This window comes from Lycium barbarum, chromosome 8 (assembly GCF_019175385.1).
Source record: "Lycium barbarum isolate Lr01 chromosome 8, ASM1917538v2, whole genome shotgun sequence".
NCBI lineage: Eukaryota > Viridiplantae > Streptophyta > Magnoliopsida > Solanales > Solanaceae > Lycium > Lycium barbarum.
In genome coordinates this window covers 113,933,881-113,946,324 of record NC_083344.1, presented here as the reverse complement: position 1 = coordinate 113,946,324, position 12,444 = coordinate 113,933,881, and the positions used below count along the sequence as shown (strand labels likewise).

At 35.7% G+C, this 12,444-nt stretch overlaps 1 pseudogene; it reads left to right on the top strand.

Annotated features, from left to right (window-relative positions):
• Positions 1–1,083: 1,083 nt before the first annotated feature.
• LOC132608162 (wall-associated receptor kinase 1-like) lies at positions 1,084–11,221 on the top strand (annotated as a pseudogene).
• The last annotated feature ends 1,223 nt before the right edge of the window (positions 11,222–12,444 follow it).

Here is a 12,444-nt window from a genome sequence, read left to right as displayed (position 1 = left end):
TTAGCAAAATTAGTAGGTTTAGTTTTAGTAATGGGTAGTTAGTTTAAGGAAGACCAATGATTAATTCCCCAAGTTTCATTCTCTTTTATTCTACGTTAAAATTATTTATAATACCTATAATATTTATCTTTCTTAGAATAATTGATTTACAAAATAGCATGACCATATATTTTGAGTTAAGGGAATCATATTTTATACTTACTATCTTAAAATTTCAAAACGTCACTAATACGTAAATAGTAGCTTAAGTATATTTTATAAACATTGTTTCCAAGATTCATCCAGTTATACATATTTTTAGCCGAGCATAGTTAAATAAAGTTAGTAAAAGAGAAAGAAAACTCATCACCCTTTGAATCCTATTTATAAAATAAGTCTAGATTAAGTAAGCATATCTAATCAATTGAAATTTAAAGCCTCATTTATATTATTTTAAACCTTTTGCATTCTATTTATAAAATAAGTCTAGATTTTGTACACCACTATACTCATATTTTTTCCCGAGTTTAAATTGGCTAGGTCTTCTCTTAAAAGCTTCTATTTATATGCAAATCATTATATTTTGCAAGTCTCATTTTTAAAATAACATTATTATCTAAAGCTTAGCAATATTTATAGTTTATTTTAAATAGCATTTGAAGTCTCTTTTTGTGCAAATTATCCTACAAGTCTTGTTTTAAATAGCATTTTTATTTAAAGCCTTAGCATATTTTTTTAAAATCATATTTTAGACAGCGTTATTATATTTTCCTTTAAAACCTTAGTAATATTATAAGCCATTTTCTTAAAATTTAAGTACCTTAATTAATTAACTTAAGTTTGGCCGGATAACCGTAGTTACGGATCCTAGAGGATGCCTAACCCACCATTAACGGGGTTTAGTTAGCTTTACCTTAGTTAATAATTAGGTGCCCTAATTCACCTTAAATTCAATTAGGTGGCGACTCCTTAAAATAAAGCAAAATAGGAATCTCCAATATGTTGTACTCAATTTGGACCCGGTTTAAATGGGGTATAACATTGTATATTGTGTAATCTCCTATTTTAGGTTAGAATATTTTTGTATATAAACCAATTCAAGTAATGAAAAGAAAATATTTCCGACAGCTTTCTTACCAAATTGCTTGTTTTTATGCTTGCGTGCTACTACTGACATTAGCCACGGCCCAAATCAACACTAATAGAACCTACAGCATCACTAAAGGTGCCCGTGTCACAAAATGTCCTAAGCAGTGTGGAAACGTTACGGTTCCATACCCATTTGGAATTGGCTCAGGCTGCGTCTTGAATTCAGAGTTCGCGATGAACTGCAGCAAATCTAATGATGGCTCTGAGAAACCCCACATAGGAAGTAACATTATGGTGTATGACATCTCCGATGCTGAATTGCGCATCGCCAATTCCATCAGCTCGAGATGTTACAACTCCGACGGAACTATGCTCAATGAATCAAACGCTCCGACCATATTTTTAAAAGAGCCATATAGTTTCTCGCCGCTGAATAGCTTTGCCGTAGTGGGTTCCGATGAATACGCAACCACGACGGGGTCTAATAACCTTGGCTATAGCTGCAACACCAGCTATATGAACGAGAATGATATCATGGAAGGAGTGTGTATGGGCAAAGGCTGCTGCCAGCTGAGACATATAATTACGAGCTTGAAATTCTATAACACAACCATGTCTATTGTAGGAAACCGCAGCAATGTTTGGTCGTTTAGTCCATACGCGTATACATTTCTGGGCGAGGCAGATCACTTCAATTTCGGAGGTGTTGATGATCTAAAGGATTGGAATTTTTTTTAAGGAGGACAAAGGCCAGTGTTCCCATTGTCCTGGACTGGGCTGTCAGCTCTCATACTTGCATGCAAGCTTTAGTAAGCAAGGGTTATGCTTGCAAAGGAAATGGAAATTGTTGATTCAGACACTGGCCGTGGTGGCTACCGCTGCAGCTGTAAGCCAGGTTTTCAGGGCAATCCATATCTCACTCGTGGCCGTCAAGGTAGGACGATTCTCCCCACCCCACTTCCACCACTACACGCACAAAAAAATCTTTGGAAATATGTTTCACAGAAAATATGTTTCTAAAATTCAGTGTTTGATTTGTGAGTAGAAACTATTTACTAAATATTATATTTTAAAAACTATTCGGGTGTGGTGGGGCGGACTGAAGCTTTGTAAGAGGTCAATGGCAAAACAAGACTTTCTTCTAACAGCAACGATAATATTTAATAGAAAAAGAAGTTACTCAATTTCGCATGTACAAGAGCAAATGTGACCCTTTTTCCATCAGTATGATATTTAAGTTGTTTAATTTTCATAAAAATAAAAAATCAAAGGAAGCATTTTATGCGAAGTGAAAACTACTTTATGAGCACTCTATTTGTTTTACTCAAATAGGCAGGTTGAGCTAATTCAGACGGGTCAAAATAGGTTGAGTTAATAAACGGGCAGGCGAAAATTACTTGAGCTGAAATGATCTAACCCTGCCAGTATTTACCAAGTATTAATTTCTTTATTTGTAGTCTTATTATTTGTTTGAGTGCCTAAACAACTTTTTTCATTTATTATAGTTATATATAACATACCAAACAAAAAATTATTACTTTTTTAAAAATATTATGACAAAATTTCTCATGGATGAATTTGGGCCACACAACCCTCATTTAGATGGCTGAAATGAACGGGTCAAATTAGTAGTTGACAAATGGATGGGCTATTGACCCGCCCAAATTTGAGAAGGTTGAGCGGGTAATATCTTCCCTATCTTTATGGGCTACTTTTGCTAACCCTACTTTGATATAACGTGATCTACACATTTGGTTTTGCCAGATATTGATGAATGTGCTGATCCAAGTACCAGTTCATGTGAAAGGACCTGCATAAACATCACGGGGAGTTATAATTGTTCTTGCCCTAAGGGATATACCGGTGATGGTAAAAAGGATGGTCGTGGTTGTATTGCCCCCTCCTCTAATTTCCTATGGATCAAGTTCTCTCTAGGTAAATATCTTGAAAAACTTTCATAACCACAAAGACTAATACTCCCTCCCTTCCATTTTATGTGATGTTGTTTTAGTGTGCACATAGTTTTAGGAAGGAAATTCATTTTTTGAAATTCGTGGTCTTAACTATATATAGATGTTTGTGTGGCTATAATTAATCTCATTGAGGGTAAAATAATAGCCATAATTAATCTCATTAAGGGTAAAATAATAAATTTAAAGTTAAATTATTTCTAAATATATAAAATGTCATTCTTTCTTTAGGATAACTAAAAAAGATTATCACATAAATTGAGCGATAAGGAATATTATTTTCCATGCTAGAAACGACTAGGGAGCTTGGAGATCTATTTTAAACTCTTTTTGCTAACCAAAATTTGAAATTACATGTTTTTCTTATAGATAGTTCATCATACACGCACCACCACTACTAAAAACAAGAATTAGAAACGGACAAATGCTAGCTACACAACAAACTCAATCACTGATATTTGGCGCAAATATCATGTTTTGTGTCATTTTACATCCTACTCTTATGACTTTTATCGCTTAATTCATGATGCAATCGTCGTATTTGAACTTATGTCGTTATATTTCATGTGTATAGGTACGATGATGACAAACGATGGAAAATTGTGCTTAAAGTGATTGATTTTGGAGCATATAACGAGTAGACGAGGTGACGAGTCGAAGACCACAAAGGACGAACTAAAAGGAAAATAATTCGACTGAAGGGTCCGCTTTTCTTCCGCATCGCGTGAAGAAAGCGGACAAAAAAATCAGCCCAGGCATTATCTGCGGAAGGAAAACGGGAAGCCTCAGTACTTTGCGCGATCCTTCCGCGATGCAGAAGGAAAGCGGGGTTCTGCGCAAGCTTTCCCGGTTCGACTAGGATTAGATTTTCTTATTTTCTGCTTTTACCCTAGACTATATATAGACGTGTTATTAGTTGAAAACGGTGTGCTGGGATTATTCAAAGACTTGTAAGCCACCGTTCTATTTTTCTCTCTCTAGGTTTATTTTATTTTTCATCTTTTTCAACCCTAGATTATTCATGAATTCTTTTGTCTATGATCGAATCATGAATAGCTAAACTTCTTAATTCTAGGGTTGTGGCGAAAGACTTGGAAGTTGGTTTGATGAAAATTATTATCTATTGATTTTTCATATTTTGGGTTGCTTATTTATTCTTGATCTTAATTGTTTGATTATCTGGCCAATAGTTAGACACTATCTATGGTGCGCGAGTTGAACTTGAGAAAGGGAATTCACGTACGTAATAATAATAAATAGAGTTTGTTCGATTTAACCGTTTCGCTACTGAGGATAGAGATATACCCTTTAGCCCTACTTAGTTGAATACGGAGAAATAAATGCGTTCTTGTTACCTCTGTTGACCATAGAGATATAGGCGTTATAGTAACATCTACAGGCTTGTGAGTAGTTCGAGAGAATATCATAATGTATAATTCACCCGTCAACTAGTAACCCAGGAAATAAAATAGGTGAAATTGTCGGAGGATCAACTGGATTGTCGAAAGCCATGACCCTAGATATTTCTCTCATCTGATAATTCTTACAATCTTTGTCAAGATAGTCCCAGTCACAAAAACACCCATCACAAATTGTTTACTTTTCAGTTTTAGTTTAGCACAACAAACATCTTGATTTTCGCTTCCTTGAATAGTTTCATTCGACTTTGAATTAGATTAATAGTAGAATCTAAGTCTCTGTGGGATCGATATCTGGACTTAACAGTCTATATTACTTGTACGACCACGTATACTTGCGTGTGCGTTTGGGAGCAACAATTTTTTAGCGCCGCTGCCGGGGACTTAGCAGTATTATTGTTTTTCTAATATGGATTTTTGAATTTCTATTCAAGTTTTTATTTATTTATTATTATTTTATTTTATTTTTAATTTAATATTTTGGTTAGCTTGCTTGACATGGCATCTTGGAGGAAAAATTGGTCGAATATTGGTTGTTCCTATTTTGGTGATCCTTGTCTGATTTGTGGAGGACCCCACTTATGGCAACACTGTCAAAATATTTCCGGGAATGGGTTGTGTGCACCTTCCCAATATTTTGAGTGGAATATTTGTAATATATGTGGTGGTCAAGACGGTCATTCGAATGGTTGTCCTAACTCTTACTCCCCATCATCGAGCCCCTATTATGATTCTCCTGTTATTTGTGATGTTGACAGGAGTAACGAAGTGGAGGATGCGGAAAGTCTTGCTCGGGTTAGCGATATGATGAAGCAAATAGGGGAGCAAATGATAGAGCATGATGCATTAATGAGAGAGCAAAACACAGAAATGTGGAAAGCCATAGAGAGGATTCGTACCAAACTCACATAGATGCAGGCCGAGGCCGAAACTTGTAATGATCTACAAGTTACAGGCTTAGTCAATACTCAAGACGAACCTCAAACAGAAGAAGACAGCGAGTTCCCACAAGTAGATAGCTTTGAAGAAGCAGAGATAGTGAGCCAATCTTGGCTAACAGAACAAGCTCAACAAATGAAATTTCATGGGTTTCTCCATGATGGTCTTATAAACATGGATACACAACTGATAGAAGGTAGAATTGAACTCGGACAAGAGATAGACCAATTTGGCTCAGATATCCATGGCTTGCAGGCACAAATGAATAAAAAGGTTGAGGCGTCTGATGCCCAACTACATATTACCTTGGATAGTGGCCCGCATGTGGAGCAGATAGAGGAATTCCAACCATTCGATCGGATCTTTGTTGATGATGTCATTGTTGAGGAGGTATACAAAAATGAGGATGTCAGATATAATGCGGTTTTAGAGTTAGGGCGTGTTGGTCCTCGTTCTAAACATTTTTCTACATTATGCGTGGTTGGCGAAATGGAAATCGAGCCTTCCACGCTGATGAAGAAGTGTATAGATGAGGAACAAGAGTCTTACATCCTGAAATTTGCCACACCGAAAAGACAAAGCGACATTCCTCACTTAAGGGCCAAGAAGTTTAAGAAACGATATTTATTGCCTGGTTCCTTTATTTTCACACCACCGCCCCAGAAGCGTGATAGAAAATTGGATGCAAAATTAGAGGTGAAATTCATAAGTTCGAGGTGGAGGAAAAAGTTGATTCATGTCGTGCCATGACGATTAGGGGAAGTCTGAGTACCCAAAGTTGAAAGTTGAGAAGCATGCCAGAGTTTTAAGTGTGGGGTCATTCGCCCCTTGATGATGAGAGCATGTTGCTAGCTAGGCCCTAGTGGGCCCCAGGGAGTATTTCTTACCTTGCTTGCGCTTTTTTTTTTTCAAATATATATGCATTGAGGGCATTGCATAATTTTAAGTGTGGGGTGGGAAAATACGTCCCTGGTTTGTATCAACATGTTTTGAGGTTGCGAATGATGATTAGTATGCCTTAGGATTTTTTTTTTATGCCTTTTTTTTTTGGTAGTTTTGCATCTTAGTATCGAAAAAAAAATTAGAAAAAGTTGAAAAAAAATTCAAAAAGGTTTTATTTTCCTTATTTTTCTTTGATAACTTCTTAAGTCCCTCATTAGTAGGCATTCATCATCCACCCCCTTTGGTTTTCTTATGGCCTCGATTCTTTCCCGAGGGGGGGCCTTTGAACCGGGCGTAGGTAGATTTTTCTTTTATAGTCATAGAAAGGGCTTTTCCTTATGACGGGTGGATGACAACCTGCTTGAGGGAAAATTAGTCCTTAGGATAGGTGTATTCAAATGCTAGGTGCACGGGTTAGGTGAAGTATTGGCATATGAGTGATCTTGAAAGTTGTTGTGAAAACATGCCATGAAATTGTTTCACTTTTCTTGAAAGCACTTGAAAATGGTTTTTGTTTGACTCGTATGACCCAGTTGGCATTGTTGAGTTTCATTGTTGTTTGATTCGAGGGACAACCGGATCCCTCTTGCGTTGATTGTGTGCCATGTGTGAGTAAGGTTTTGCATTTGATTCCATGTTTGGTATTGAAGTCTAGAACTTTCCCTGTGTGTCCACAAAGCGAAATGAAGTTCGGTTGAGCCTAGAAAATTATAGAGGCGTTTCTTTGATTAGTCACTAAAAATACTAAAAAGTTATCCCACCAACTTGCAAATAGCACACTAGTTAACCCTTTTGAGCCTTTAGCCTTTTCTTTGATAGCAGTTAATTAGCCTTCGTTCTATAAAACTTGAAATTTGATCCAAATACTCTATGAGCACTTTAATCATTTACATGTATAACGGGAGTTGGGATGTGAAATAAAGAGGGGAAGTGGTTGTTAATTGTAATCTAGGAAGACAATGGGAACACCGAATGAACTGAACTAATTCACTTGTTAGTTGGGAATTGAAAGAAAAAAAAAAGAGAAAAGAAAGAAATCTGAAAAAGACAAAAAAAAATGTAGCGAAAATGTTTCCCTTCTAACTTGTGTAACTTTTAAAAAGAGTGGTGCTTAAACAAAGAAAATGGGTGAATTGGGAGAAATTTAAAGGTTGGTTGGTGTTGAATAAGGGCTAATGAAGAAATTGTGCAAGAATGATAAAAGTATATGTATTAAAGTGCTTAGGGAGGTTAGTCACTATTATCCAAATAATTCCTACCAGTCCCTTAGCCTACATTACAACCCTCAAAGTCCTACTTGATTCTAGGTTCGTCTTACTTGTATTAGTGGAGTGGTTACACTACGGGCAAGCCTATGGTATGTCGTATTTTACATGTGATATTCTTTGTGAGAGTGAGCGTACTTATTGATCTCAGGTCCATTGATTTAAACATATGTGATTCTTGAGAGATATGGACTACTTTATTTTGGTGAGGGCACCTAATTAGCAATAGAGTGGTGAAGTGTTCATCTCTTGATCGTAAGGTTTCTTACATGCTTTAAAGTGGTGTCGTTGGGTCAATTGGTTTTAAAAGTGAAGTGTTTTTTGGAAGGTGGTCCTTGGTGCCAACCATTGAAAGTTTTAAATCTTTGGCATGACTTTCGCAACTTGGCTCATTGTTTTGGTTTTGAAAATTTTCTTTTGAGATAGTCATTCTAGCCGAATCCCGTTGCAGACCTGTTTGAATGAGTTGAGCTAGAAGTGTAGTTTGGTGTTGGTTTGAGTTTGCTCGAGGGAGAGCAAAGTCTAAGTGGGGGTGGTGATATTTGGCACAAATATCATGTTTTGTGTCATTTTACATCCTACTCTTATGACTTTTATCGCTTAATTCATGATGCAATCGTCGTATTTGAACTTATGTCGTTATATTTCATGTGTATAGGTACGATGATGACAAACGATGGAAAATTGTGCTTAAAGTGATTGATTTTGGAGCATATGACGAGTAGACGAGGTGACGAGTCGAAGACCACAAAGGACAAACTAAAAGGAAAATAATTCGACTGAAGGGTCCGCTTTTCTTCCGCATCGCATGAAGAAAGCAAACAAAAAAACCAGCCCAGGCATTATCATCAGGCTTTCCTTCCGCATCGCAGAAGGAAAACGGGAAGCCTCAGTACTTTGCGCGATCCTTCCGCGATGCGGAAGGAAAGCGGGGTTCTGCGCAAGCTTTCCCGGTTCGACTAGGATTAGGTTTTCTTATTTTCTGTTTTTACCCTAGACTATATATAGACGTGTTATTAGTTGAAAACGGTGAGCTGGGATTATTCAAAGACTTGTAAGCCACCGTTCTATTTTTCTCTCTCTAGGTTTATTTTATTTTTCATCTTTTTCAACCCTAGATTATTCATGAATTCTTTTGTCTATGATCGAATCATGAGTAGCTAAACTTCTTAATTCGAGGGTTGTGGCGAAAGACTTGAAAGGGTTTGATGACAATTATTATCTATTGATTTTCCATATTTTGGGTTGCTTATTTATTTTTGATCTTAATGGTTTGATTATCTAGCCAACAGTTAGACACTATCTGTGGTGCGCGAGTTGAACTTGAGAAAGGGAATTCACGTACGTAATAAGAATAAATAGAGTTTGTTCGATTTAATCGTTTCGCTACTGAGGATAGAGATATACCCTTTAGCCCTACTTAGTTGAGTACGGAGAAATAAATCCGTTCTTGTTACCTCTAATGACCATAGAGATATAGGCGTTATAGTAACATCTACAGGCTTGTGAGTAGTTCGAGAGAATATCATAAAGTATAATTAACCCGTCAACTAGTAACCCAGGAAATAAAATAGGTGGAATTGTCGGAGGATCAACTGGATTGTCGAAAGCCATGACCCTAGATCTTTCTCTCATCTGATAATTCTTACAATCTTTGTCAAGATAGTCTCAGTCACAAAAACACCCATCACAAATTGTTTACTTTTCAGTTTTAGTTTAGCACAACAAACATCTTGATTTTCACTTCCTTGAATAGTTTCATTCGACTTTGAATTAGCTTAACAGTAGAATCTAAGTCTCTGTGGGATCGATATCTGGACTTAACAGTCTATATTACTTGTACGACCACGTATACTTGCGTGTGCGTTTGGGAGCAACAATCACTAATCTTATTTAGTGACAGATTATCAAAAAACGTTTGTTAGCTACGAGCGATTTTGGGACGAAGTTCATAGCTAATTTCAATTTTTTGCTATTGCACATATGGCAAAGCAGTACTTTTTAAATTGTTTTCCCATATTACTTGTATTTTTTATTAAGAATTGAAAGACCTCCAAATTTTTGGTATATATGATGATTATGATCTAAGAACAAGATCTACTCAATTTTTTTCCAAAAATCCCAAGAACATGCTTTCGTATGTTTGAAATAGGAACTAGGAACACCAATTTATTAGCATATGCATTCAATAGTAATCTGTACTTTTGATCTAGTTGAAGTAAACAATAAAAAATAAATTCCACTAATTATTCAGGCAGCGGAATTGGCTTTATCTCCCTGGTGGTTGGGATAGCTTGGCTCTATTTCAGCATCAAGAAAAGAAAATCGATCAAAATCAAGGAGAAATTCTTCACACAAAATGGTGGTTTTCTATTGAAACATAGAATCTCCACTAATGAAGGAAGTGCGAAAGCAACAAAAATATTTACATCCGAGGAGCTGAAGAAAGCTACAAATAATTATGCCAATGACAAAATTCTTGGTCGTGGTGGCTACGGGATTGTATATAGAGGTGTACTACGTGATAATTGCATAGTTGCCATTAAAAAAATCTAGAATTGTGGACGAGAGTCAAATTTAGCAGTTTATCAATGAGGTGCTTATTCTCACTCAGATCAACCATCCAAATGTGGTGAGGCTCTTTGGATGTTGTTTGCAAGATGAAGTTCCTTTATTGGTTTATGAGTATGTCTCTGAGGGAACTCTTTACGAGCACATTCACAACCAACGTGGAACGGGTTGGTTAACTTGGCAAAATCGTTTGAGGATTGCAGCAAAGATAGCCACGACACTTGCTTACCTTCATTCATTTGCATCCATGCCTATAATTCCTAGGGACGTTAAGTCTGCCAACATATTGTTAGAGAGTGTTTACACAACTAAAATGGCAGATTTTGGAGCTTCGAGGTTAATGCCTTTGGATCAAACAAATTTGGCTACGTCAGTTCTAGGGACATCAGGGTACTTGGATCCTGAATATTTCCGCACAAGTCAATTGATAGAGAAAAGTGACATTTACCGCTTTTGGAGTGGTTATGGAAGAACTTTTGATAGGGTTGAAACCTATTGTTAGAGCTAGAAACGAACAGGACAAGAATTTGGCCGATTATTTTATTTTGTCCATGAATAATAATAGCTTGTTTAATATTATTGATTGTTGTGTTTTGTGGCAAGGGAGTGTTGAGCAACTCCAAAAGATGGCTGAGCTGGTGAAGAACTGTCTTCAACTGCACGGAGAAGATAGGCCTACAATGAAGGAAGTGGCTATTGAACTTGAAGGATTGAAGAAGTTAACTGGAATCTCTTGGTCTAATCATCAACATGGACAGGAAGAGAATGATCAGGATGAATTATCAGATCTTTACACATTTCCAATTAACTCCTATGGAAATACCCCCAATTCAGATAGGTCTCCTATCATGCATCCTAAATACAGTCCAAGTTAATCCAAAATCTAGGTCACTAATAAAGGCATTAGATTTTTTTTTGACAATAATAATGGCATTAGATTTGCCTCTTAATATCCTCTCCCTATGTGTTCTTCCATATTGAATGTTCTAATGTTGGTTCCTATCCTTTATCTTCTCAATTTAGATTTTCCTTTGCTTTCAGCGGTTCTCTTTTTCTTCTTTTACAACTTGTTTGGATTGTTGTTACCTACTGTATTGTATTGTGTTGTTAGTTTAAATACAATGTTTGTTTTGATTGTTACATTAATTTTATTGTATCGTATCGTTAAATCCATTGTTACGTAACGACAAAAAGTCTCATTTCATATAATGACCGATTTGGTGTTATCGCGTGGTTACCTTGTTTATTTTCTCATTTTGTCTAAATTATTTTTATCACCTCTAATAATCATATTTTATTCTTTATCATACTTTTTATGATAGCTCTATATTGTACGCTACATTTCTTATAGGTTTATTCTTCAAATTGTTGATGGCTAACATTATGTAACGATGTAATCTATCCAAATGTTGTATTCATCAAAACAATACAATACAATTTACACCATTCATTTTAAAAGGAGATATGTGTCATTCATCCAAGTAAGAACTTGAGTAAACAGAGAGGAGCCAAACCTGCAACTTGCATGTTAAATCATATTATTATAAAAGTGGAAGATCCTTGTTATACCCCTTTTTAAACGGGTCAAATCGGAGTACAACATATTGGTGATTCCTATTTGTTTATTTTAAGGAGTCGCCACCTAATTATTTTAACGGTGAATTAGGACACCTAATTTATTAACTAAGGTAAAGCTAAACTAAACCTCCGTTAATGGTCTACTTAATTAGTGTGATTCTAGGTAAGGGTTCTAGACATCCTAATGGGAAGGTCTTAGGCATCCATTAAGATCCGTTAAACACGGTTACCGTACAAACTTAGGTTAATTAATTAAGGCCTAAAAATGCAAATATAACATTTTAAATATTTAAGAAAATAGCTTGTAAGTGTTGCTAAGGTTATAAATGGAAATGTAATAATGCTATTTAAAATGAGACCTGTAGAAAGATAATAATTTGCATAAAAGACTTTAGTTGTAAGTAAACTAACGAAAATGTGAGATTGTGCAACGTTTTATAAATATTTAAAATAACTCAATGGCTAGGTATTAATTGATTTTAACAACTTAAAAAAAATATATTGAATGACCAAATAAGATAGATAAATGGCTAGTGCAAATTTGAAAAAAAATAACTTTATAAATAGACCTTTCTTGGCTAATTTAGGCACTTGGCGAGAATGAAGGCTTCGAAAACATTGAAAACTTATTTTTTCTTTCAAAAAGATGCATTAAAATACTTCCATTATTATATAGAAATAATGCCCATTTTT